Source organism: Triturus cristatus, chromosome 11 (genome assembly GCF_964204655.1).
Source record: "Triturus cristatus chromosome 11, aTriCri1.1, whole genome shotgun sequence".
Classification (NCBI taxonomy): domain Eukaryota; kingdom Metazoa; phylum Chordata; class Amphibia; order Caudata; family Salamandridae; genus Triturus; species Triturus cristatus.
Genome location: NC_140594.1, coordinates 240478237 through 240505573, shown reverse-complemented (window position 1 = coordinate 240505573; position 27337 = coordinate 240478237).

Genomic DNA, 27337 nt, shown 5'->3' with positions numbered 1-27337 from the left:
AGAATTGTGCCTGGTGCAGTGGGTTTCACATACTTAACTTTCAATGAGAGCGACACAGTCCCCATTGCTTACAAATCACACTTGTACACTTCAGCTGAAATGCGCTTTTCCACTGTCGAGAAAGTTTTGACTGCAGTGCAGATGGCGATTCTGAAAGAGAGAGCGCTGTCACAAGGGAGGCGCATGTTGGTTGGGACACCTTATCCTGCCCTAGAGGCAGTGACGAAAGCCAGTGTACCTAATTCTAAAGCTTTACATCCACGTTGGATACAATGGGCCACTTCCTTGACATCACCGGATGTCACCTACATCTTTGATGCCTCATTGCAGACTCAGGAGTATTTGCAGTATGAATTTGTTCATCCAGCTCCTCTGTCTTTGTGCCCACTTGAGGATTACCATTGTGTCATTTACACTGACGGTTCGGCGCAACCGGCGACAGAATCTAAGCATGCATATTCAGCGGCCTGCACAATTGTGGCTGGTACTTTCGTAAATGGTGAATTCAAGTATGATGCCATGCATACACAGTCATTGGGTGATTGTACCGCCCAGTTGGCAGAGCTACGTGCTCTGGTGCTCGCACTGGAATTTGCTGATCCTCGAGTTACAACTCTTATAGTGAGTGACTCATTTTACTGTGTTCAGTCTTTTAACGCCAATTTATTCTTTTGGTCTCAAAATGAATATTGTGATTCCAAGGGTAGTACAATCAAGCACAAAATGCTTTGGGTTCGAGTAGCAGAACTTAAACAGAATCTGCTTCTCGTGAATGTAATTCATACTCTTGGGCACCAGCGAATTGATGTCCACGCTGTCGGGAACAGCTTAGCTGACGAAGCAGCGAAAACAGCAGTGGCAACATATCTAGTAGCAGCTGTTACAAGATCCAAAAGTAAGATTGATGATGACTTCTTGGCAGCTATTGCTGCAACGGAGAAGGGAAGTACTAATTACCCTTGAGGTTTCCCTTCTAAATACTCTTATCATTTAAGTCCTGATCAAGTTCCCTATGTGAGAATTAACGACGCTGGTGACAGATTGATTCCCAACGCGGACTGCAGACTTTCCTTGATAACAGCGGATCACAAAGGTATGGCTTCTGCACATGCCGACGTTTCAGCAACTGTTACTCTCTTACAACAACGTTACTGGCGGCGCGGATTGTATAAACAGGCTCGTGCTTATGTTCTTAATTGTGACATCTGCCAGCAGACTAAAATTTCGACTGCTGCGCGCCCACCACAAACACAGTTGTACATATCTAATAAACCACTTGGGAGTGTTTATTTAGATCACTATGGTCCTTTCTCCTCTGATACTGCGTATAAGTACATCTTAGTTGCAGTGGATTCGTGCACACGTTTTCTTTGGGTATGGCCACAATGGAGTGCTGATGCTCGAACTGTCATCAGGGATTTGCGTGTCTTTGTGGGAATTTTTGCATGTGGTACTCTTCATTCTGACCAAGGTCCTGCGTTCGGCTCTAAGGCGTACAAAGAAGCCATGAGATCTTTGGGGGTCCAAGTCAAATTTTCGTCTCCATACCGGCCTGAGGGCAATAGTGTTGTGGAGCGAATGAACCATAACTTAAAGCAATCCTTGACAGCTAGGGTTTTAGGTACTGGCCGAAACTGGTTGGCCCATTTGTATAGCGTTCAACGTGCACTTAATAATCTCCCTAGAAGGTCTCTGGGTGGGCGGACCCCTTACGAAATGCTCTTTGGCATAAAAATATTTGTTCCGGACCTTGATGGTTAAGACATGGCGGCATCAGCCGCACCCTTTGACGTAGATGATCACTGTGCTGTATTACAGAATCTACAAGAGACCAGAGACGGTCTTGCAAAGGAACACTTGCCCTCCATGACTGATGCTGCGCTTCAGATTCCGGTAGTCGACTGGCTACCTCGAGTTGGTGACCTGGTCCGTGAGAAGGTGGAGAACAAGAAGGAGTTTGGCCCCTCTTATCATGCTCCAGTACCAGTGCTTGGCGTGCAGGTTACAAGAACAGTCATTTTACCTCCACTTCCTGGTTGCAAGGATAACAGGTACATCTCCATTGACAATGTCAAACTACAGTGAGTGGCCGATTCTTCTTAGTATGACTCCAGCGGTCTCTGGTCCAGCAATGCTGAGAAATTCTGTTTTGGCTCCGGCAACTACCACCAGGCCTGACATTGCCATCGAGATGCATACAGTTACTAATCCTTTATTGCCACCACCGGCTGGTGGTCCAACTGAAGATACTGAGTCTACTTATCCCACAGATGTGTCGTTGCCTGGTTTACAATCAACTGCAGTTGACCAGTCACATTTTTCATTTGACACTAACTCTATGACTTCCAATCCCCCATTGAAAATTTATATTTTGCTGCTTGGTTTACAAGACACTTTTTAATTCCCCCTTGGACTTACATTTGGCTGGTGCTCATAAGTATATTTATGTTTATGTCCATTGGATTTGTGGTGGTATTTTTTCGTCTAGTAAATGGACACTATCTCACCGAAAGATCTGCAATTAGATTAATTGATGGAACTTTGGCCCCCCCACTCCTCATCGCACATCATGAAAAGGGACCAGACTTTTGTGATTATTACTGCCTGGCCTGTGTTGGATGGGATTGTATGGGATGCTGTTAAATTTCAAATTCATGGTCCCACAGAGGTGATTAATGTCCCCAATGTACTTCGTGTTTCTATGGGAGATGCTTGATAATATGCCCCGAAATTCATTACATTGAAGTCAGATCACTTCCCTTGGTGCATGCGAAAGATTGAACGTAGGCCTGAACCTGTAAGCTCGTGGGGGATGGGCGTACAATACACAAGAGAACGAGCGTAGCACTGACAATCACATTACCCACAGAGAACATGTGAGCGCTATATATAATTGCGGTTCATCCCGTTTTGTGGTCCAGTGATATTGTCATGGAGGTTTGGTGAAACAAAGAGGCGGAAGGCGAATGAAGAATGTTTTAATTGTCACCCAAAAAATTGCTTGTAACCTGATTACTTGGCATTTTTCCCCCTTAACCTAGGACTCTCCGTCCTGTTATGGTAATCACCTGCCTTCTTCATTGAATAGAAACGGCAGGAGCGCGATGTGAATAACTCTGTAAAAATAAGTTATGGCTGTATTGTAGCATTTATATAGCGCTTTTTACTCTGTGTGACACCAAAGCGTTTACCCGCAGACAGGAGGCGGCTACTAACCCTTGCGGTGTGTGTGGCTGGAAGGGTGTTACTTTTGATTGGGCCTAAGAGAGAAGTGTTTTCATGTCGTGCGTAAAGACCACCAAGGTGTGGTTATTGTACATTAATACATTATGTACAAGTACTTATTATTTATTATTATTCTGATTGCCCTAAGTGGTACATGCCCTGGAAGGATGAGAGCACACGTCTACCATTCTAGATATACAACTAGTTTGCAATGACTCTAGAGATATTTTTTCACTTTCGGGCATTCTATTACAAAGTGACAAGTGTTAGTTGTCTCCAAGTGCAAGTTTTTGACTTTACCAGTTTTAGATGGATGATGGGTTGAAGAGGCTTTCTGGGCAGGATTTGATCCTGTGATGTTGAGGCTGCACACAGATTTTAGCAATGGACACTTTGCATGTTGAACTAGCTTGCTGGCTTCCCAACAATTAATGATGCCTACAGCAGGCGCTTTGAACAGCAGATCTATCTCCCATAGTGGCTTGAACATTAGACTCTGATATTGCAGATGAATTAATATCGAACACCAGTTGAAGATCGTCTGCATAGTTAAAAATTCCAACATTTCTTTCTCTCAGAGAGCGAATTAAAGGAAGTAGGTAAAGATTAAAAAGGAGCGGGAAAAGAGAGGAGCCTTGAGGGACCCCACAGGTAATATCTCTTTTGTTAGATGAAAAATTGGCGAGGCGCACCGCGTGGGACCGATTACTCAGAGAGGAGGAGAGCCACTTTAGTGCCAGACCCTGAATTCCGGCATTACTGACACGGTCGATCAAGATACCATGATCGACCGTGTCAAATGCTACTGAAAGATCCAAGAGAATCAGGGCCCGGGTAGTGCCTTTATCCGCCCTCCCTCTGAGCACGTCCATGACCGTAAGAATGACCGACTCGGTTCAGTGTGCGGGTCTGAATCCCGCCTGGTGGGCATCCAAGACCTGGGAATGTTTAACACAAGAACTGAGGCAGTTAGCTACATGCTCCACGCTTCTTCTTAATATATACTGCCCAATGCTTGTAGGCAAGAAAGTGGTGAAAACCTTGTGTTTATTAACCACATAAATGTGTAAGCGTACATTGAATCGTAGTGAATGTACAACCCCTACAGTAGCAACAACAACGGCAAAGGCACCTGTTCGCTTCACATGAACACCTGAAACCCCCCATGTGTCAATGCTTCATCTCACCGTGTCACTGCATCCCAGGGGGGAATACCTTTCCACCCTGGGAAAGGTAGGGGCATATTATCAAGAAAACTGCCGCTAAAGTGGCGATAATGGGCTTGATAATATGCCCTTGAGAATGCCCATAGAAGCCCACGTTCTGGTGTCAACATGGGCTTCTATTGGAATTCTCTGCGGCATATTATCAAGCCCATTATCGCCACTTTAGCTGCAGTTTTTTGCAGCTAAAGCGGCGATAATTTTAACGCCGTGCTTGATAATATGCCCTGTAATCTTTTAAACGTCACCCTGTTATGCAGCCATATTGACGTATTTACTATGAATCTTCTGAAGGAAAGCTGCTGTGGGGACGCTTTCTACTCACACCGGATTCCATGAATCATTTCAAACAGGCTACTTTCCCAGGGTTTCAGATCTGTCCTCATGAACACCAGGATCACAAAGACCCCTTGTTTCCCTTTTAAATGTGTATACCAGTAAAGCCCCTCCCCCTTTAACCCTCTCTTTGTTTTATTTATGAGGGCGACCACTCACAACTCCCACCTTCTCTCTTCTCCTCACTCGAGCCCTCTATATACCGCTGAGTTTATTCCTTTCATCTTCTCCTTCAAAAATGTTTTCATTTACCCCTTTCCCCAACTTATCTACCTATAAATTTCACCTGCCTTTTTACCCCTACCTGTAGCCTAGTATGCAGGCCGCTACCTATATTCTAATACCACTACCTATATCTTAGTACCTACATCCCTGTCTGTAACTTTGTCCCCCCCACTTCTACTCTAATACCTTTACACTAATTACACACGTCTTTCTTAGCTTTAGTAGTCTTTCCTCTTTTTCTGCTCTCCTATATCATTGTGTGCATTGCAGTTCCAGTGCATCACAGCACAGTCATTGTAGTTAATCACTTGGAAACACATTTCCTCATGTTTCTTCAACACAGCTCGTTACCCTAATACCACACCTGTGTTTCTAGGCTTTAATAGTCTTTCCTTTTTTCTGCTTTCCCATAGCATTGTGTGCATTGCAGTTCCAGTGCATTATGGTTATTGTAGTTACTGGATGGTACTTTGATTCTGGTGTGAAAGATGCAGGTGGACATTGAGGGCCACGGTGAAATGTTTCCCACTGCTCATGGTGCTCATATATGACAGTTCCTGGTTGGCGAAAACTACCATTTGCAAAATAACATGACTTTAGCAATTTGTAAACATACCTTCCGTCAGTAGTTTATGTATTATTTTCCAGGACTTTAATTTGTAAACTGTTTATCAGTCTCTCTTGCTGCTTCACAGACGAAGCCATAGGCATTTTTCTTTATGGAGGTCCACAAAAAACACCAGTACCCTTCCATACTTTCCACAAATACTGCAGAGGAGCTCAAACTAGTGGGTTTTTCTGAGTCTTTCATTGCGTTTCCAAATGCTACATAAACATGCATTTGCAATGCAACAGGCCTTGCATTTGTCCTTGCTTACAAGAAGCAAGGCTAGCAGTAACTGCTCCTGTTATACTACCAGTGTTGCTTCTCGTAAGCAAGGACTAAAAGTACAAAGTGAGTGTTTACACACTGCTTACAGGTTTTCAAAACACATATATAAAAGGAAATATCATTTAACAATGCAAATAGCTAAAACTCTTGCAAATGCAAGACCTATTGCATTGCAAATGCTGTTTCTTGTTTCAGGAGCAAAGCTGCAGTAGTTACAAATGTTTTGGTTTCTCTGAGAATGTTTTACTTGAATGTGTTCCATAGGGAGTAAATAGTGAATTTCTACACCTGTGCTTGGGAAATGCTGACCACTTATTTTCCTGCTACAAGATACTTCTTGAAGGCTGTGCACCACAAATCTTCCATTGTGTGATGCCTGGTAAGGAGGCTGAAAGCCCCTTATCATGAAATGCCAGATTCTGATTGGTTCTCTTTATGGGAACCGTATGGGGCAGGGGATCGTTCTTCAGTGCAAATAATTGTGAGATTTAGCATTGAGCCCTACAGCAGGAGGATTATCAAAGATAGTCAGCACATAAATGTATTTGTTATATAATTCAAATCAATTCAAAATCAGCAAAAGCAAAGCAACATGGTAAGAGTTGTCATAGAGCAAAATCAGACAGATTCAGTTTCCCATGAAGGGCAAATTCCCTGATCTGCTAATGTACAGAAAATCGGGACATTCATTAGAAGTCAAGCAGAAGATGTCAGCAAGTGAAACCTCTAAAAGTCAGAATTAAATAAAGATTCAGTAAGGTAAGCGAGAATGGATTTGCTCAGGAGGCTTAGGGCCAGATGTATCAATATTGGAATTTGTGATTCCATAATAGCGAATTTTACCAATTCGCTATTATGGAATCACAAAATACAACGTATATATTTTTCACAATAATAATTGCGATTCCTACATATTCCTTATTTGCGACTTGCAATTTGCGATTCGCAAATAAGGAATGGCTTCCAATTCAGGCCCATAGGAATGAATGGGAATTACATGTGCGATTTGCGAGTACCCAATAGGTACTCGCAAATTGCGCATGCAGTTTCAAGGGTGCAAGGGTGCCAAATGGACATCCTGTTGCACCCCTGGCATATGCATGTGTGCACATGTGGCGCACATACATTATGTACGCCACACAGCACCTTGAAAAATGCAAAAAAGTGCAATTTTCATGGAATTCGCATATTACCACCAACTTGAAGTTGGTGGAAATGTGCGATTCCTTAAAGGCAGGTCGCAATTTTTTTGGCTTCTTGCATTTCATTTATCGCGCACTCCTGAGGCGGAAGCCGGGAGCTTTTAGAATTGTTTAAAATCCCTTCTATGTCACGGAAATAACTTGTTGTTTTAAAACTCACCACACGCTAGCAAAGCGCCAGGTGCACTCACTTCTTCCAAGCACAGCGAGCAGCGGATCTAGCGCTGACTCGTAACCGAGCCAGTCTCGGACAAACGCCAATCTCGCCGAGGACTGAGGCCACGCCCCCTGAAGGCCACGCCCCCCTGTCGCAGTACTTAAAGCGCTGACCACTAGCGCCTAAGTCAGACTATCGCGCACTCCTGAGGCGGAAGCCGGGAGCTTTTAGAACTGTTTAAAATCCCTTCTATGTCACGGAAATAACTTGTTGTTTTAAAACTCACCACACGCTAGCAAAGCGCCAGATGCACTCACTTCTTCCAAGCACAGCGAGCAGCGGATCTAGCGCTGACTCGTAACCGAGCCAGTCTCGGACAAACGCCAATCTCGCCGAGGACTGAGGCCACGCCCCCTGAAGGCCACGCCCCCCTGTCGCAGTACTTAAAGCACTGACCACTAGCGCCTAAGTCAGACTATCGCGCACTGCTGAGGCGGAAGCCGGGAGCTTTTAGAACTGTTTAAAATCCCTTCTATGTCACGGAAATAACTTGTTGTTTTAAAACTCACCACACGCTAGCAAAGCGCCAGGTGCGCTCACTTCTTCCAAGCACAGCGAGCAGCGGATCTAGCGCTGACTCGTAACCGAGCCAGTCTCGGACAAACGCCAATCTCGCCGAGGACTGAGGCCACGCCCCCTGAAGGCCACGCCCCCCTATCCCCCTACATCATGTGCTGTCACCGGAAGCGCAGCGGGAGCGCCGTTTGCGCGCCGAAGGCGCGCCTAAGGCAAGCCCGTCTGCGCCCGTCATCGCCACGACATCGCCAGTCGCCAGTCCCCCTGGTCTAACCAGGCCCCACTTGCTCATACGATACGACTGTGAGGAACTCCTTGGCATGAACCCTAGCCAAAGATGCTCTGATGCTACTGGCATCCTGGGCCACTCGCAACTCTACTGCAATCAATGCCATTTTTCCACCTGCATGCCTACTCGCGTGTGGGGAGGCCGTGCCAGAACCAGAACCCCACCTCTGTCGATACTACAGCTCAATGTCAGATCTCTCTCTAAACACCATCTAGAGGTAAATTCACTCTTACTGGATGAAAGTCCTGACATCCTCTTTCTCTGCGAAACATGGCTACGAGACGGCGTAACTACCATCCCTAACCTGACGCTCCCAGACGAGTTTCACCTAGCCACCATAAACCGTGAAACTCGAGGCGGCGGCATTGCAGTCATCTATAAAAAGCACCTCACCTGCTCTTTTACCAAAGAATCTCTCCCAGACTGTGAATGCGCCCAATTTAAAATCAGCATTAGCCCTCAGTCTACGATATCTGGTCTATACATATATCGCCCACCAGGCACATCCTCGAGGTTCATTGACGCCCTCCTCGAAACGACCACGACGCTCATCACCAAATCCGCCAATTTCATGATTCTAGGTGACCTTAACCTGCATATTGATTTAACTAATGACCATACAATCGCTAATCTTCTAGCAGATCTCTCGGCACTGCAACTCAACTCTCTTATCTATGCTCCTACCCATACAGCCGGCCATACCCCAGACCCGATTTTCACCAACATCCAAGAGGCAGTTACAGAGACCCCCACCCCTATGGGATGGACGGACCACTACCTCATCAAACTAATGGTCCCAGCACCAAAACGTCAGTATAAAACTTAATCCAACCGTCGCTTAAAAAGACCTTGGCACAAACTCTCCATCCCCGCTCTTCATGAAACCCTAGGAGATTTCCACTGCGAACCCAACCAGGAGATAGATACGACCTATACCTCGTTCACTAGCTGGATTACTAAGGGGCTTGACAATCTCATCCCAGCCAAGCTGACTAAAGGACGTAACACACCCTCTAATCCGTGGTACGATGATACCCTTAAAGCGATGCGTAAAGACTGTAAAAAAGCCGAGCGTCAATGGAGGAAAAACTTTGACAATCAGGATAAGGCTAATTATTTATCCAAGCTTAAAATCTATCACAAAGCCATCAGCATTACCCGCGCTACTTTCTACGCTGACAAAATCAGCTCCAACCCGAACCCAGCTAAAGTGATTTTTAAACTAGTCAAAGAACTCCAAAACCCTAGGTCGCCCTCTCCCAAAATCTCATCCAACGAACAATGCGAGCAGCTGGCCACATACTTTGTTGAAAAGGTCCCAAAAATGTATGCGACCTTTCTGCAGAACCCTCCTCACTCTGAAGAACTTAAGACACCAGCTTCCACCATCACCCCTCTTACCCAAATCCCTGCAATCACGGCTGCTGACCTGACCAAACTCTGCAAGGAAGTGAAGTCTGGCTCCCCAGCTGACCCTATGAGCCCCTCTCACTTCCTGGACTCGCTTGACTTTTTCCTACCCTCCATGCTGGATATCCTCAATCTTTCCTTCACCTCTGCCTCTGTACCCATAGCTTGGAAGCAAGCGTGGGTATCACCGATAATCAAAAAACCCACCCTGGACCCTTCCAAGCCGGAAAACTTCCGGCCAATATCCCTCCTCCCCTGGATATCTAAAATTGCAGAAGCCCATGTCAATGGCATCCTCTCGAAACATGTGGACCACCACGGAATCCTGGATCCATCCCAAAATGGCTTTCGAGCGGGCCTTAGTACTGAATCTGCTCTAATGGCCACCACCGAACATCTCCGGACGATTTTAGACTCCGGTCAAAGTGCTGCGCTGATCCTTCTAGATCTCAGCGCAGCCTTTGACACGGTTTCCCACGACATTCTTCTGAAACGTCTGGAGATGGCCGGCGTGACTGGCCTCGCCCTTGCATGGTTCAAATCCTTTCTTAAGGACAGATCCTTCAAGGCGTCAGCCCCCCCATTTCTCTCTAAATCCCATCCCATAGCTCAAGGAGTCCCCCAGGGCTCAGCGCTGAGCCCCTCCCTCTTTAACTTATATGTCCAGCCGCTTGCGGTAGTGGCCAAAGAGTGGGGGCTCACACTGGTTTCATACGCCGACGACACCCAGCTGGTCGTCACCCTCTCGGAGAGCCCGTCCATCGCGGCATCCAAGTTCAGAGAGGGCATGGCAGCGGTAGCACATTGGATGACGGATAATTACCTCCAACTTAATGCTGGGAAAACCGAGGTGCTCCTCCTTGGCCGAAACACCAGCCTATGGAACGAGCACTGGTGGCCGTCATCCCTTGGCACCACTCCACTCCCTAAAAAGTGCGTAAAAAATCTGGGAGTCTGGATGGATGCTAACCTTAGCTTCCAGTCACACACTAAAAAGGTGGCAGCCACCTGCATAGGTCTCCTAAGGAACCTCAGGCCTATACTCGGACTCTTTGACTCAAAGGCTCGCCAGCTAATTATCCAGGCAACCATCTTGTCACGCCTGGACTACGCGAACGCTCTCCTCCTGGGAGCGAACAAAGCAGAAACGGCTAGGTTCCAACGAATCCAGAACGCGGCGGCTAGAACGCTGGTCGGTCTCCCACGCAGATGCTCAGCCAGAGCCACCATCCGCAAACTCCACTGGCTGCCCGTGGAACACAGAGTTAAATTTAAAGCTCTCATCACGATCTTTAAAATTGTCAAACAGGGAAATCCCCCTCTGCTGCGAAACCTGGCCCGACCCTATGTTCCTGGCCGTGAACTACGCTCCTCTAACCAACTTCTTCTGGAAGTACCCAGAACTAAGCTCTGCCGCACTGGAGGTCGCTCCTTTAGCGTTCTCGGTCCCAAACTTTGGAACGATCTCCCGCTCAGCATTCGTTCCTTAGACTGTCTCCTAACCTTTCGCAAAGCAATCAAGACCCTCCTCTTTCCTGTTCTCTAGGGCTCTTAGCTACTCCCCCGTCTAGTAGGTGTGAGCTTGTCTCTCAGCGCCGGGACGCCCCATTGCTGGGGTAGCTGTCGCGCTTCACCAAACCTAGAAATTAGAAAATTAGAAATTAAGGAATCACAAATTGCGATTCCTTAAATGCATTAGCAAAATATGGAATCACAATTTTTGTGATTCCCTATTTTGCCAATGCCTTTTGGGATGATACATCCCAAAAGGCTTTTTCCTGTTCCCAAACGTGCCGATCCTGCAAATCGGCCCGTTTGAGAACCTGAAAAACACTTGATACATCTAGCCCTAAGTCCCTAAGTCTTTGAGCAGAAGCACAGACGTCTAGTCTCAAGAGAGTAGAAAGGGTCATACAAATTTAACTAGCTCAGCAATTTACAATTTGAGTTTGTAAATTTGCTAATCTGCTAATAAACCTTTATGGTTTGCAAAGCAAACTCTCTGTCATCCTCATGAGGCTGCTTTTCTGTTAATGATGTATTGTTAATTTGTTGATGTTAAACCTCAGCTTATACTTGAGTTTGCATTAAGAATCTGCACGGTGCAAACCTCATCCCGCTGCAACACGTTTCACGCAGAATCATCAAACAGAACTGCAATTATTAGTAAAAACATAAAAGTGTATTTCCTATGGTAACACTGACTAGTCATTAACTGCTGAGTCATCGCCTATATTAATCCCTATTTCGATAACCTATACATAGCTGCTAAATTCATCCAGTGCATGCATGACAAATTAGTCCAGTCCAAGTTTCTTCCTAGAATTCTTTACTTGTATTTGTGTCAAACGTCTAAGATAAAAGCGGAAATGACCTAACTAGGCACACGTGAACATGGGAAACATGGCAGCCTCTTAAATGTAATCGAAAGCGAAAAGAGAACATTCAGCATTATCAGCTACTGTAGCTATATCAAATTGCGTGCCCTAAATGCTACAAAACCCAGTAAACACCTCCACCTTGTGGTTTTTTCTTTTATGACACTGTATTGAGCTGCAGACAGACGTATTTATGAAGCAACTAGGTTTGCCTTCGTGTTTACTTTGAACACCTTTTCTCAAAGATTAAATATAAATAGCACTGCTATGGTACTGTTATTCCGCGTGCTGAATTGAATGGCTGACACGAGAGTCGTCTATCACCCTGTGGCAAAATTATGAACTGCAGTCTTGTAATTAAGAACATGTAATACCAGACAAGAAGTCTAGGAACCTTTGTATATTGTGAATAGAAAGAGAACTTCATTTGCGGCTGCTTCTAGTAAGTTATCTGAAGTTAGCACAACTAAAGTACCGTTTAGATCACAATATATCGAGGTTTATAAGACCTAAGGATCCATTGGAGGAAGTGGGCCATGTCAGCCGTGGAAACAGTGGTGGCTGGCATCAATTGAAATTGGTTGGGCGAGCAAATGTGTCAAAAAGGTGCTGACTCGGGAAAAATAAACCTTGACATGCAATGAACTAAAACTGAATTGCCAACATACATTACATCAACGTTTTAAAGTTAAAATGTTCAACTTTAAAATGTTAATGCAAAGTATTGCGGTGATTTAGCTTACATTGATTCCAAAAAAGTAGATACATATTCCTTCCCTGGCTGAACGTCCTCCACTAACAAGTCCAGACGCTGCTCTCATGCTGTTAACCGGCATGAGAGAAGCTACAGGATTGGTTGAAGCAAGCTGTCTCAGAGCCCTCAAAGGCAATGGAGGCCTGGTCTCCACCAAACTGCCTTAGACAGCTCGGGTTGGAAAGGTTTAAAATTATCATGTCAGGCTGGCGGTCGCAAAACAGCATGCCAAAATGACATGTACATTTTAAACTGCTGTAGTCAGCCACCACTCCGCCCTGCTGCCACTCAGAAATAGTGGCCCTGCCCCGCCCTCACATTCATTTTGGGCTAGTAGAGGAAAAATAAAATGGCAATAAAGTCATTTTATTTAAAAGTTTAAAATCCTGCACCCTCAGCGTGGGGCGATGCTCCTCCACCCAAATGGAGAGGCCGCCGCTGGGTGGGTGGCCTCCAAAGAACAATGTAGGCCACTAGCACTTACTATTTATTTATTTATTTATTTAATTGAGCACTGTACAGGCACGCAGACTGCTATATCCCTGTTCTTCACCGTTCTTCATTACGTAACATAGTAAATAGAACTCGTGCATTCATTGTGCAGAGTGGTGAAAGTGAGAGGGATCTGAGGGGCAGGAGTGCTCATACTTTTCTAATTTAAGAAAAACAGTTCCCCTACTTTTTGTGAAAATAGAACTGTCCTGGGACAGTTAAATCAAGAGTTGAAATGCTTCAGCTGAATTGTAAGGCAGGTAATCTCCCGTACTGTGTAACTGAGGGACGGGCTGGCAGCCAAACAAGCCTTGTTACCAGGGTGCCTGCTTGCCTGAAAACAATGTAAATGTGCACAACTGGTTAATCTGCAAATGTAAAGGGTGCCCGGAAGCCAGTGTTGGCTTTAATTGCTAAAATCATTTGAAGATTTTCTGATGACACAGGTGTATTCTTTTTGAGTGGTATTGAACGGGGTAAACAACCTTTTCAATGAAGTTGTAAGTAAGCTGTGCCTTTACCACAGAGCTTTTACCATACATGCATTTACCAAGTGTGAGAATCCAGCCTGTTATTTGATGTCTACTAATGTAAGTGGGCACCTTGCAATAGTCCAGACAACCATTATGATGATTTAAGAGGTTTTAGACAACCTTAGAAAGCTCTCTAGGTGGTAGCTGTGAAGAGCCGCCTTCAGCCTTTGTCCAGAAGGAGTGTAAAGCAGCTTGTTGTACCAGAATGCAATCTTACAGTGTAGATTAAGTGAAAAAGAACCCCACCAAATATTTATAAAAATATGTATTTATTATATAATATTCTCTAGTACGTTCCAATATTTCCTACATGGAGATAAACACAATGCACACAATACTTTAGCAAAGAAATAGCACAAAAAACTCAGTGGCCCCAGGGGGAGGACCAAAGCATATACTAAGAAAGTGGCATAAGAAACACGACTCGAGTCAAGACAGTGTCGAGAGGACGTAGAAGTGCTGGGACCCCTTGGAACCACCTGCGGTGATTAGATAGGGACCCCATGGAGAGCTTGTACAGTGTGGAAGCACGACTGCGTGCTCCATACAACTCTATTTAATATAATCATTGGATTGAGTCCTCCTGAACCTAGTTCTCCCTAAGAAACATATCCACAAAAAAGTCAGAGTTAACACTTCTGCGTGGTACTCCGTGAACATAAACAAGTCTGTAAAAGACTAGAAAGGAAATGGAGAAGGGATTACGATGCATCAAGCAAAATGAAATATAGGGATGCTATTACACTCTACCAAGCTGAAGTTAAATCTGCTCAATCCACTTATTATGAGGAAAAAATCAATCTTGCGGCCAATTCCCAGTGGGAAATCTTCCATATTCCAAATAATCTTCTCAAGCCACCTTCCCCAGATGCCTCCTCTGATGGCGCCCCCGCCCGCTGTAACGAACTGGCAGAGTTTTTTCACAAGAAAATTTAGGATATATACATTACCTTTCCTCTTGCCGCCTGTCCCAGCAACCCCTCGCTCATCGACACTGCCTCCCCCCGCACTGAGTATCTCCTGGAGGAAATTCCCCTGATGGATCTGAAGTCCTTAGTAAAATCTGGCTCCCCCAGAGACCCAGCATCACCTCACTCTCTGAGCTTAGCCGCTGGAACAGTTCTTCCAGTGATACTGGAACTGCCTAACTCTTCCATCTCTACTGGCCTAATCTCTCCACTGTGGAAATGTGCTATGGTGAAACCACTGCTCAAGAAGCCCAATCTTAGCCCCGATCTTCTGGGAAACTGCCGCCCTATCTCCTTCCTCCTGGGGATTAGCAAGATCCTTGAAAAACATGTCAACACAGTCTTTTCCACGTTTTTAGAGTCCCACAACCTTCTGCACTCCTCTCAAACCAGATTCCAGCCCCAACTAGGGACAGAAAATGCTCTTCTAGTGGTGATTGAAGAGATCAAGAAAATTCTGGACCAAGGAGGTACAGCGGCTATCATCCTCCTTGACCTCAGCGCTGCTTTTGACACTGTCAACTAAAACATCCTGATCTAAAGACTCAGGAATGTTGGAGATTCTGGTGGTGTTATCACCTGGTTGCAGGCTTTCCTGGAAGACAGATCTTTGAAGGAGACAATATCTCCAAGTGTATGTCTCTTGGCTGTGGTGTTCCTCAGGGATTGCCCCTGAGTCCCACATTGTTTAATGTATATATGAGCACGTTGGTGAAGTTTGTTCTTTCATATGGTATAAAGATATTCACATACGCTGATGACATGAAACTAGTAGTGGCTTTAAACCATTTGGAGAATTTGTCATCCTGCTTAGGACCCTGTTTGGAGAAAGGTGTCAAGTGGATGGAGCTCTCCTGCCTTAAACTGAATGGAGAAACCATTTTTTTTCCAGGAAATTTATATTTTTTTTTAACTAGCAGTTGTGTTTGCAGTGTGGTGGAGAAAGGGGACTGGGCATCAGACTTGCATTCAGGAATCCCGCAATGTGGGCCTTACAGGAGGTATCAGGAGGGCTCCTTGGCCCCCAAGGGCCCGCAGGAGTAAAGTGGACTTCATTCCCCAACCAGTAGTGCACCACAAGCCGTGTTTGCAGAGTGGTGAAGAAAGGGGATGTTGCCTTTGCAGAACTGATGTGGCATTTCCCTCACGCTATCTTGGTGTATTCTAATATATGCCGAAACAGAAATGGAAGTGATCAAAACAATTCTGTCCACAGATTGACAAAGCCAGGAAACATGTTAATAAAACTGTTTTTGCTTTCCTCAGAGACCATAACATGGGCACTTTCTACAACAACAATCTGCGTTTTGACATGCATTGCATATATAGAGGTGATGGAGTTCACTACAGACAAAGGGAACAGGGTTTTTCTAGGCAACTTGAAACTTTGCATACAGTCTTATATGTAGCTATATAATGCACACTCTCAACACTCAGAGGCCCAAAATGTTGTTAATTTTTTTGTTAAAGGATTTTTGGGGGAATTTTTTAAATTCGTGGTGATGTTGTGATGATTGCGATTACGTCGCATAATCACAAAACAAAAGCAGAATTTCAATGACCACCACCACATTCAAAGATATTAACTTAAAAAATTCAGTCTAACTATTACAATAGACATATTACTAACCACATCACTGCTTTAAAAACATATTTGTACCCATATTTTTTTAGTACGTTTTTTAAGAAATGGTTTAAACCCTACTTCCCATTTTTCTTGATTTCACTGAGAATCGCGATGACTCCCGTAACTGCAATGATCGTGCCTTTTTTAGGGGGTGCAAAACACATATATGCACACATTTTACAGTATTTTAGACACTTTACAAATCTTGGAAGCCCATGTTGCTTACCATCTCTGCGCTTTCATAGAGAAGTCAGAGTTTCTGGACCCATGTCAGGCGGGGTTTAGACCAGCAAACCACTGAAGCAGTGGTCACGTCGGTGTTGGACAAATTGCGAAGAGAAGTGGATAAGGGGAACACACAAGCTCTGGTGCTACTTGACCTGTCGGCGGCCTTTGACATGGTGCACCACACATTGCTGGCTGACCGTATCAGGACCACGGGTTTATAGGGCGCAGCGTTGAACTGGATAATATCATTCCTGAAGGATAGATCCCAATCGGTGAGACTCTTCCCCTATTCCTCTAAAGAGGTTAAGGTGAGCTGTGGAGTGCCCCAAGGGTCTTCTCTTTCCCCCCACTTATTCAATATCTATATTCAACCTTTGGTCAGATCCCTTAAGATGATGGGAGTGAATGTCTTCAACTACTGCTGTTTGCGATCAATGATAGCGATGCAGCTAGGCAGCACTTTCAAAACACCATGCTATTCATCTGGAGATGGGTGAATGATAACTATCTGAAACTTAACTCGGATAAAACTGAGATAGTCCTCACCAAGAATAGAACTGCCTGTTGGAACCCTGTGTTGTGGCCAAGTGAGATGGGTTCCCCGCCCACTCCAAAAAGGGCAGTATAAAGCTTGGGGGTGCTCATTGACGAGGTGATTTCACGATTGGGATAATACTGTTGCCACCTGTTCTTTCGTCACAACATGAAGAAGTATTGGTGACTTGAACCTAATTATTGTGGCCTTACTCGGCGTAATAAATCCCGGCCTGCATATTCACTTGGAAATCCAGTTATTTGAAGCAATTGGAAACTGTAGAATCAATCTGTCCAATAGATGTATACCGATTCAAAACTTTGCATCCTTAGTCGTGATAGAATCATCACTGGCTAAGTGCCCTGAAGAAGTCTTGGGTTATACCCTCACGAAACATGTGTCGGCTGGGCAGTGTGATTGACAATAAACAGATGAGTGTGAATCATCTGAGATGTTCCACGATCAATTTTGTTTGTGTATCAAAGCATATGAAGATTGATAGCTGTTATGTTTGGATGTAAACTTTAATGGCACCAATTGTGTGATACTTTATTTGTGTGTGCACAGGCTTATTGAGTACTGTATTCAGGATCTTTATTGTCCTGTGTTGAAGGGTTTAGGGTTTTCCCTTCTGCACGTGGCACCACATTAACTTTTGGGGGTTTGAAAATAGGCGCCATCTTATACCGCAGCAATATAAACCCGTTGAGCTGTAATCCTCTGAACCTGGCTCAGGAGGAAATGAGGCGAGCAGCTATGAACCCTTCACCTGCTGCAGCAACTACATCTGGAACGTCCTCAGCAACACCTGCACCGGACATTAGGCCAGAATTTGCGTTTCTTGAACAACATTGTGTGAAGTGCAAGAAACTAATATGCTTCGGTGAGCAGTTAGTAAATGCAGTTTGTGCTGTGCAATGGAATCATCATTGTTAATTTTTTTTTTTTAGGAATGATACATAATTCCAAAAGTTTGCTGTTTTATTCATTCTTTTTTTTGTTGATTTTTTGAAAAAAACACCAAAAAAATACAAAACTGTTGAAAAAAAAATATATATATATATATAAAAGAAAAAAGAAGAAGAAAAAAAGTTCTTATCAGAACTACCTTATCTGGTTAAAAAAAGAACTATAATTGCATGGTAATGTGTGAAAGTTTGGTTGAATATATGTGTAGAGCATGATTGAGTGAAAGAATGCATTAGTAGTGTATGGTGAATGTATAAGTGCAGATCTATAAGGAAGTACTGCAGCATGACACTGCAAGCTCTTTAGCTGCACCGCGCTGCTGCACTTCCGAAGCATAGGGATGTGACATATTTACATAAATATGTCGCAGCTCTGTGCTTCTTCCTGCACTGGAGCACAAACAGCTGCCAAGTGCTACTGCAGGCACCCTTGCATCATGGTGCAAGGATGTTTGTGTCGTGGAGAGATTGTTTTTGTATAGGAAGGGACACCTTCCTGCACAAAAATAATAATTAAAGGCATTTTTGTCTTTCAATGTGTGCTGTGGAATGCAGCATGCATTGAAAGATGAAAAAACGAGGTGTACCTGTATTAGTAGCTAAGCCACTCTATAAATACATTACTAGTAACTGGAATGATTACAGTGCTGCAAGTACAATACATGGTCAATTTATGAATGCTGAGGTATTGGCGGAGTGATAGGAGAAGAAGATACTGTTGGTATTGACAGAGTAAAAGGATATGTATAGTGGTGGATAAGTGATGGAGAAGTATATGGAATAGACATGAGGATACCTAGACGGTATAGTTAGTGCTGGTAGTTAACAGTAGGGTAAGTTTATAAGTTGTTGTATGTTGGCACAGAGATTAAAGAAATATATGGTTCTGTCAGGATAATTGCAGGAGTGGACAGAGACTGATAGTCTGATTGGGGCAGTACTAGAATACTACTTGGCTTATAGCAAGGGTGAATCAGTACTCTGCTGGGGGTTAGAGGCCTGCATGGATTGTGCACATTTGATTGTACCACTGCGTGTCTTAATACCTGAGTCATTCTACAAATACATGCATAGTGGCTGGATACTTACTCTGCTGGTAGTTGACTGCAGGGACAGTTTATAAATGCTTCTGTGTTGGCACAGAGATTAGATAAGGACATCCTTCTGACAGTATGATTGCAGGAGTGGACAGAGACTGACAATCTAATTGGGGCACTGCATGAATACTACCTGGCTTGTAGCAAGGGTGAATAAGTACTCCGCTTTGGGTTAGGGGCCTGCATACATTGCGCACATTTCACTGTAGCACTATGTATCTTAATGTTTGAGGCATGCTACAGGTGTATGGATACTGAGTAGATAATGAGAGTGCTGGTAATTGACAGGAAGGTGAGTATTTAAGTGCTTCTGTGTTGGCACAGAGATTAGATAAAGACATGATTCTGTGAGCATTATTGCAGGAGTGGACAGAGAATGACAGTGTGATTGGGGCACTACATGTATACTACTTGGCTTATTAGAAGGGCGAATCAGTAGTCTGCTGGGAGTTACAGGCCTGCATAGATTGCACACATTTCACTGTAACAGTAAGGGTCCTAATGCCTGAGGCATTCTACAGGTGTATGCAGTGACTAGATAGTGAGAGTGTTGGTAGTTGACAGGAAGGTAAGTTTTTAAGTGCTTGTGCGTTGTGTTGGCACAGAGATTGGATAAGGACATGATTCTGTCAAGATGATTGCAGGAGTGGACAGAGTCTGATAGGCTGATTGGGACACTGCATGAATACTACCTGGCTTATAGCAAGTGTGAATCAGAACTCTGCTGGGGGTTAGAGGCCTGCATAGATTGTGCACATTTGATTGTAGCACTGCATGTCTTAATACCTGAGTCATTCTACAAATGCGTGCATAGTGGCTGGATACTTACACTGCTGGTAGTTGACTGCACAGAGACTTTATACGTGCTTCTGTGTTGGCACAGGGATTAGATAAGGACAACCTTCTGACAGTATGATTGCAGGAGTGGACAGAGACTGACAATCTAATTGGGGCACTGCATGAATACTACCTGGCTTATAGCAAGGGTGAATCAGTACTCCACTGGGGGTTAGAGGCCTGCATAGATTGTGCACATTTGATTGTAGCACTGTGTGTATTAATACCCGAGTCATTCTACAAGTGTATGTATAGTGGCTGGATACTTACACTGCTGGTAGTTGACTGCAGGGAGACTTTATAAGTGCTTCTTTGTTGGCACAGAGATTAGATAACGACATCCTTCTCACAGTATGATTGCTGGATTGGACAGACACTGACAATCTAATTTGGGCACTGCATGAATACTACCTGGCTTATAGCAAGGGTGAATCACTACTCTGCTGGGGGTTAGAGGCCTGCATAGATTGTGCACATTTGACTGGACCACTTTGTTTCTTAATAACTGAGCCATTGTGCGTATTTAGAATTAGGATCTGTAAAAGAGAAGAAAAAATAAAGTTATAATATATAATCTTATAATTTTTACAACACAACATAATTTTACCATTATATAAATTATTTAGTATGCCTTTTTTGCTGTTCTCAGAATATATTGGATTTCACTATTAATAGTGATTTCAATGTTACTCATCACATAACAGCGGGCAAAAAAACACAACAATCAATAAGATTGTTTAAAGAAAAACAAATCTGTGTCAAAAATATTTTAAACATAGTCAACTATCTCTCCACATTGCATATAAATAACATCCTGTATAACATAGTATATAATGCAACTCTCGTATATATAAAATGCTTCTTTCTAACAGAATTTTCTCAATATAATATCAAAGAAGATAAACAATAACTCAATCAACAATTCTTTATAATTGCCATATACTCTAAATGATGTCATTTAAAATATTTGCTGACAGAATATCTCTAAAAAACTGCTTAATTTATATTAATATCTTTCCTGTAGGCCAAATGACATTACTAAAATCCTTCATACTGAAATTGTCAAAAATATTGGTATTAATACATATTAACATATCCCCAATAGGCCGAATTATGTTGTTAGAACTTTGGCTTTATAAATATTAGGTATGAATTTGGTAATTCCTTAGGCAAACGATATTTAAAGACCAAATGAGCATCATTACAATATCTCCATCCTTTATTGCATTTTAAATAGACTTTGTAATGTCCAGATGTTGTTGCAGGTCCATCGTGGAAAATAATTGCTACTGCTACAAAAGTTCTTCCTGATATTGATAGTTGACTTGCTACAAAATCTTTAATTAAAGTTTCCAATTTTCTTCCATCACCTGTACAATGTTGTATCATTAGAATTATATATTGTCCAAATCTTTCTATAAATAATGTTGATTACATTTCTGATTTGCACTGGCTACACTCCATATTTTGATTTGCTGCTTAACTAATTTGTTGAAAGATACTGCTTTACAGTCCGGTATTGTCAAATATATGAATCTCTCAGTGTGTATGTTAGTGGTAGAAGTAAATATACCATTTTTACATTGATGTTCCCATTTTTAACGAAGTCCAAATAGATTATCAATTTCTATTCCTTCATCTTCCAATACAGCAAGCCTATACATTAGAAATTCCTGAGCATCTTGTTGCACATTCTGTGTAAATTGCGTACAACCACTACATATATCCAGAAGATTCCGAATATCAGAAACACTTTGGATTTTACTTTTATCAGTTTTCAGTTTTTCAAAAATAGAATGCAACAAAGAACAAAACCATTTTTCTCGATGCTCCATAATTTGCTGTTGCAGATATTCTAAAGAAAATACAACATTTACCACTACATTTGGATAGCAGTTGATACCTGAACTATTTTCTAATTGATATCCAACAATCTCTTCAATAGTCTCCTTGTGCTTTTTGCTTGGAATCTCAACATTATCTTTTTTTTCCTCTCTTTAACTTCACTACAGATATTCTCATATATCCATTTTCGACCAACTACACGCTTTTCATATACAGGATATTCACCTAAATTGGGAGCATATAGTCTTCTTAACCGATTATACTCTCTTACACAATTTGAATCTGCACTAATCTTTCTCTCATCAAAGTCAATCAAATACAATCCAGATAAAGTTCTGACTCGTGACAAAGCAACATATGCCATACCCTCTTTAAATATGGTACTCCAAATGTTTACCAAAGCACTGTCTACACTTTCCTTTCCTTTACTTTAATTTTACTCATTTATATAGTGCAAATGAATCATCCCCGCAGGGATCTCTCGGCGCTTAGAGAAATGACTGTTCATGGTCAGAGTTTCCTAAAACAGCCACGTCTTTAAGAGTTTCTTAAAGCAGGATATCTCGGTACAGGACCGGATCTTCTCTGGTAGGGTGTTCCAGGGACTGGGGGCCAGATAAGAAAAGGCTCAACCCCCCATTTTTGCTCTATTTATTCTGTGTGAACACAAGAAATTACGGTTGCTAGATCTTAGATGCCGTGTAGGTTTGTACAGGGTAAACTTCTTATTGAGGTAGGCTGGGCCATTCCCCTGTAGAGACTTGAAGACCACGCGTAGCATCTTAAAGATAGCTCGTTTCCTAATCGAAAGCCAATGAAGTTAGCTCAAGAGGGGCGCAGAAGGAGTGCGGGCCGGTTTGTTAAGGGCGAGGCGCGCTGCAGTATTCTGCACCACCTGTAGTCTGGATAGTAGGTCTTCCCTTATTCCGACAAGCAACGAGTTGCCATAATCCAGTCGACTAACCAAGAGTGACTGGATAAGGGTTGTTCTTGCCAAGAGTGGAATCCAGGAAAAGATTTTTCTTAGCATCCTCATGGTTCCGAAGCAGGTACCTGACAATGTCTTCACCTGCTCCTCCATTGATAACGTATTATCAATCCTGATGCCAAGATTCTTAGTCCAATTTTTGGGGGAAGGAGCCTCTCCCAACTCCAGAGGCCACCAGTTGGGAGACCAGATTTCCTCGGCCTTCCCGAACAGCAGTATCTCTGTTTTGGATGAGTTGAGCTGTAGGAAGTTCTTCTTCATCCACATTGTGATGCTAGACATGCAGCTTTTACATTTTTATTGAGTGGATACAATGTCATCCTCAATGGAGACAATCAGCTGCGTGTCGTCGGCATACGAGATGGTCTCAAACCCACAGCTTCTGATAATTTCCACCAAGGGGCCACATACACATTAAATAGGATGGGACTCAGGATAGATCCCTGCGGAACTCCCTTGTCCACCAGTGTGGCTTATGATACAAAGGTACCCAACTGAATGCTTTGGGTGCGCTCTGATGGATAGCTTTGTATCCATTTAAGAGCCTTGCTCTGACACCAATCCCTCACAGTCTATCCAGCAGGATCCTGTGAGAGATGGTGTCAAAGGCTGCCGACAGATCAAGAAGGACTAGGATCACTGGGGTCCCCCTGTCCAATGTCATCCTTATAGTATCCGTGACCTCCAACAGTGCGGCCTCGGTGCTATGCGAGGTACGGAATCCGGACTGGGAAGGATCCAGAAGGTTATTTTGTTCCAGATGGCGAGACAAATGCTGGTTTACCAGTGACTCCATTACCTTCGAGCAACAGGAGAGAAGAGAGATCGGCCTGTAGTTTTGTAGATCAGTCAGATCCGCTAGCACCTTTTTAAGCAATGGTTTAATGCGTGCGCTTTTCCACTTCCTAGGATACTTGGCAGTGTCTAACGAGATGTTATAGACCTCTGCCAACACATCAGCCAAGACCGGGCTGAGTTCCGACATGACGGTCGGTGGTGCAGGATCTAATGGAGATCCTGATTTCACAAGGCTTAATAGGGAGCCCACTTGTTCCCTCATGACATGAGGGAAATAGTCTAGCCTAAGAGGGTTTAATATTTCCTGCAAAGGATCTACAGGAGGGTCTACTTCCACCCGTTCGAAAGAGCAATAGATTACATCAATTTCAGCCACGGCCCGTATAGGGTTTGCTACCGGGGTGGTGACGTAGGGCGGGGGAGGGCCTGGGTGGGGGGTTGTAAAATGCGGCATACGGACAATTTCAGGTAAGTAACGAAAACAAAAAAAAATGAATTTCGTTGTGCACGCTGCATCGCATTTGGCGATGCAACTTGCGCAACAAAATTCGTTTTTTTTTCTCCGTTTTTCGTTTTTTTTTCCTGGAGGATCCTGACTCAGTGGAGCAGAACTTTGACTATCTTGAGAACTGTCTCTAGCAATCTCAGCTGCAATAGTAGCTTCTTGATCAATTTTTTCATTCAACATTTTGAGATAATTTACAAAAACTGTGCATTCATGCCTTGAAAGAATCTTCATTGCACTCAAAATCTTCAAGTAATTCCAGTTCCGTGCACCAAGGTTTGAAGGGTTGTAAAATTGCCAAATAGTACAATTCTCTTTAAACAGGAGTATCACAGGTCAGTTTCCAATGATTAATCAAATTTCCTTTAGTATGTTTCACCAAACATCCTTCTGAACCAATCACTTCATATTTTCCTTCATTTATATTCTCTGTAGTATTTCTCTTAAAACTGTAATATTGCAGTACTTCATAGAGACATATGTTCTCAAGATGAGGACTTCTATTTGGATAGTATGTATCCAACATTTTTGTTTTGACTATATCTGTGTTTTCCGGTTCATTTAATGCTAAATATTCAATTTCCTGGATAGGTTGAAGTACTCGATTTCGCGTTGCAGCACAACCTAGACTAACCCAAATAATTCCTCTTGACTTTGAATATAAACTTGCAGACGATAACCGATCCGAACATTCGTACGATCCAATTTCTCGATGTGACAGCATCTTCCAACTAAAGCTGTACAATTTCTTACTGAGACTCTTCTCGTGGGAAATTTCTTCCCACATTTCTTTCAACTCCGTCTTTTCTGATTTTGTTATGTATGATGTTACATACCGAGCCACAGCAATGGAACTATCTGCAACATACTGAATATCCATATTAGCATTCCACATTGACAGAATAACTGGATTATAATCATTTACATCATTCGATTCTTCACTTCTTCTCAAATTGTATGTATTTGTGGGAGAGTTTCTCGTGATGATATGTCCCCCTGCTGACATGAAACTGTTCGCTCTTCTTTTGGCTATTACTGGACGTGGAAATCCAAAACGACATTTGGTATAAAACTTTTCCTTCGACTTGTATTTCCGTCGACAGTATTTCCCACATCGATGACTTTGGAATCGTAACACTAGTTGCCTTAAGGTGTTTTCTTCTGTTCTCTTAGGTATAGCACATGTAACATAATCTTCAATAAAAGATAAAACAGTGTCATCCGAATCAGTTCCAAATTTGGGTGCATCCTTGATCCATAGAAGCATATGTATATGAGGAGCACCTCTAGCTTGATACTCCTTTCTCCCCAAAAAATCCATAACTTCTCCAAGAGGAGGATTCTTTTTGTCGCAGATAAAAGACATCATAGCTTCAAACCTATGACTGAAATATCTGCATACATTAACAGGATCCAAAGAACACAATTCTCCAGGAGTCTTGAATTCAATGTTTTGAATGTTTGAATTTGCTTCTCGAAGAAATTGAAGTAAATCATCCCATGCGTATTCAGCACAGCTTATGGTAAGAAACCACGTTGGAGTTTCTAAATTCCTTAGCATGCATTTAAGTTCTCCATGACGACGACACCAATACTCGTTAGTACCACGCTGACATGCCATCAAATTAATCAGTTGAGATTCCAAATGATAATCTCTCTGATGTACTTTTTCCGTAAATTCCTTTTGCAGAAACATTTTGAAGATGTACTCCTGTTTTTAATATATGGTTGACTGCATATGAAAGTCCAGACAAGTCACTCTCAAACAAAAGATGAAATATATATGGGATACATTGTCGAAGTCTAGGATCTTCTGCATACAATCTTGTTGTCCGATATTCTGATGCAGGAATCTGTATTGATCGTTCGTCATATCATCCACCTTTTCCAGTTGGGAACAGCTGGGGAAAACAACGGGCTTCCAAAGTCTTTTCCCAAACACTTAAGGGATTCCCCTTCTCTTTCTTCATTTGGAATAATTCAATAGTATTCCCCAACACTTCTTTAGAATGTAAAGGATGTACACTATAATGTTCATACATTTCTTCAGTTTTTGACATGTCCACTTACTCTTATACACTAACCCGAGCGATTGAGGAGCGGATGTAAAGTGAGGACCCTACCTCGAGACTGACCCGACGTTCATTTAGAACTAATTGGAGAACCGGTGTTCGGATCACATTTAAAAGTACCAACAGTCAAGTTTGCATAATAGTTTAAAGGCAGTACATTAAGTGTGCCGTCTACCCTGCAGCGTATGAGAGAACTATGGAAGAAACATTTGTTGTATAACCCCTGTCCTGAAGAGGCCATAAGCAATTATGGCTGAAACGTGGTCACGTCGACAGACATTGGATGGAGGAGTCACTAGATTTGTAGTGATTCTTAGATTTTTGTAGGGACACTCAAACATTTGGGCCACTCTGCCCTCTCTAGTGTTCTTTTTCTGACTACCTCCCAGTGGTTCACCTGCAATTCAGAGGGGGACACTTTGGAATTATTTGCTTTTGGGTTACTGTTTTTTGTATTATGTCCTTTGTGCATTGTATATAATTGATGTTTTGTGTGTTTCTCTTTGAATAAGCGCCTGTTTTTGTGTATTTTTGAAAATGATACTTGATGTATTCGTAATGAATATTTGATACTCTTGAAGGGGTAATTAAATGTACTCTTTTCGTGAAAGTTTTTTGTATTATTTCCTTGATACCTTTTTCTCTTGTATACACTTTCTCAATCTGACCACTTGACATTTCGCTCTCATCTCCTAAAAGTATTTCTTCTTCTTCAACATACACATTCTTGTACAAATCATTGTTTTTTATAAGATACAATGTTGCCTTTTGCACTTTCCTGACATCCACTAATTCTTGCCAGATTTTCTTACTCTTAGTAGGAACACCATTCACTAGAATAATTATTGGTTCACTTTCTTCTTTCTCTACACCAATAGTTTCAATATTTTTCTTTAAATCTAGAGGTAAATATACAACTCTTCCTTTTAATCTTCTCTGTAAATCTGTGGGAGGCAATTTACCTGTTTCAGGCTCCATACGAACAATAGCCTGAAACGGGTGCACAGATTGAATCAGAATACACTCATACGTGTTTAAATCCATCAGTTCTTGAGGAATATCTACCAACTCCAGATCATTATGCACAGCTCTTCCTGGCATTTTATTATCCTCTAATTTGTTATAACAATATTTACAAATACGTTAATTAGTACCCAAATCAAAGAAATCCTCTACC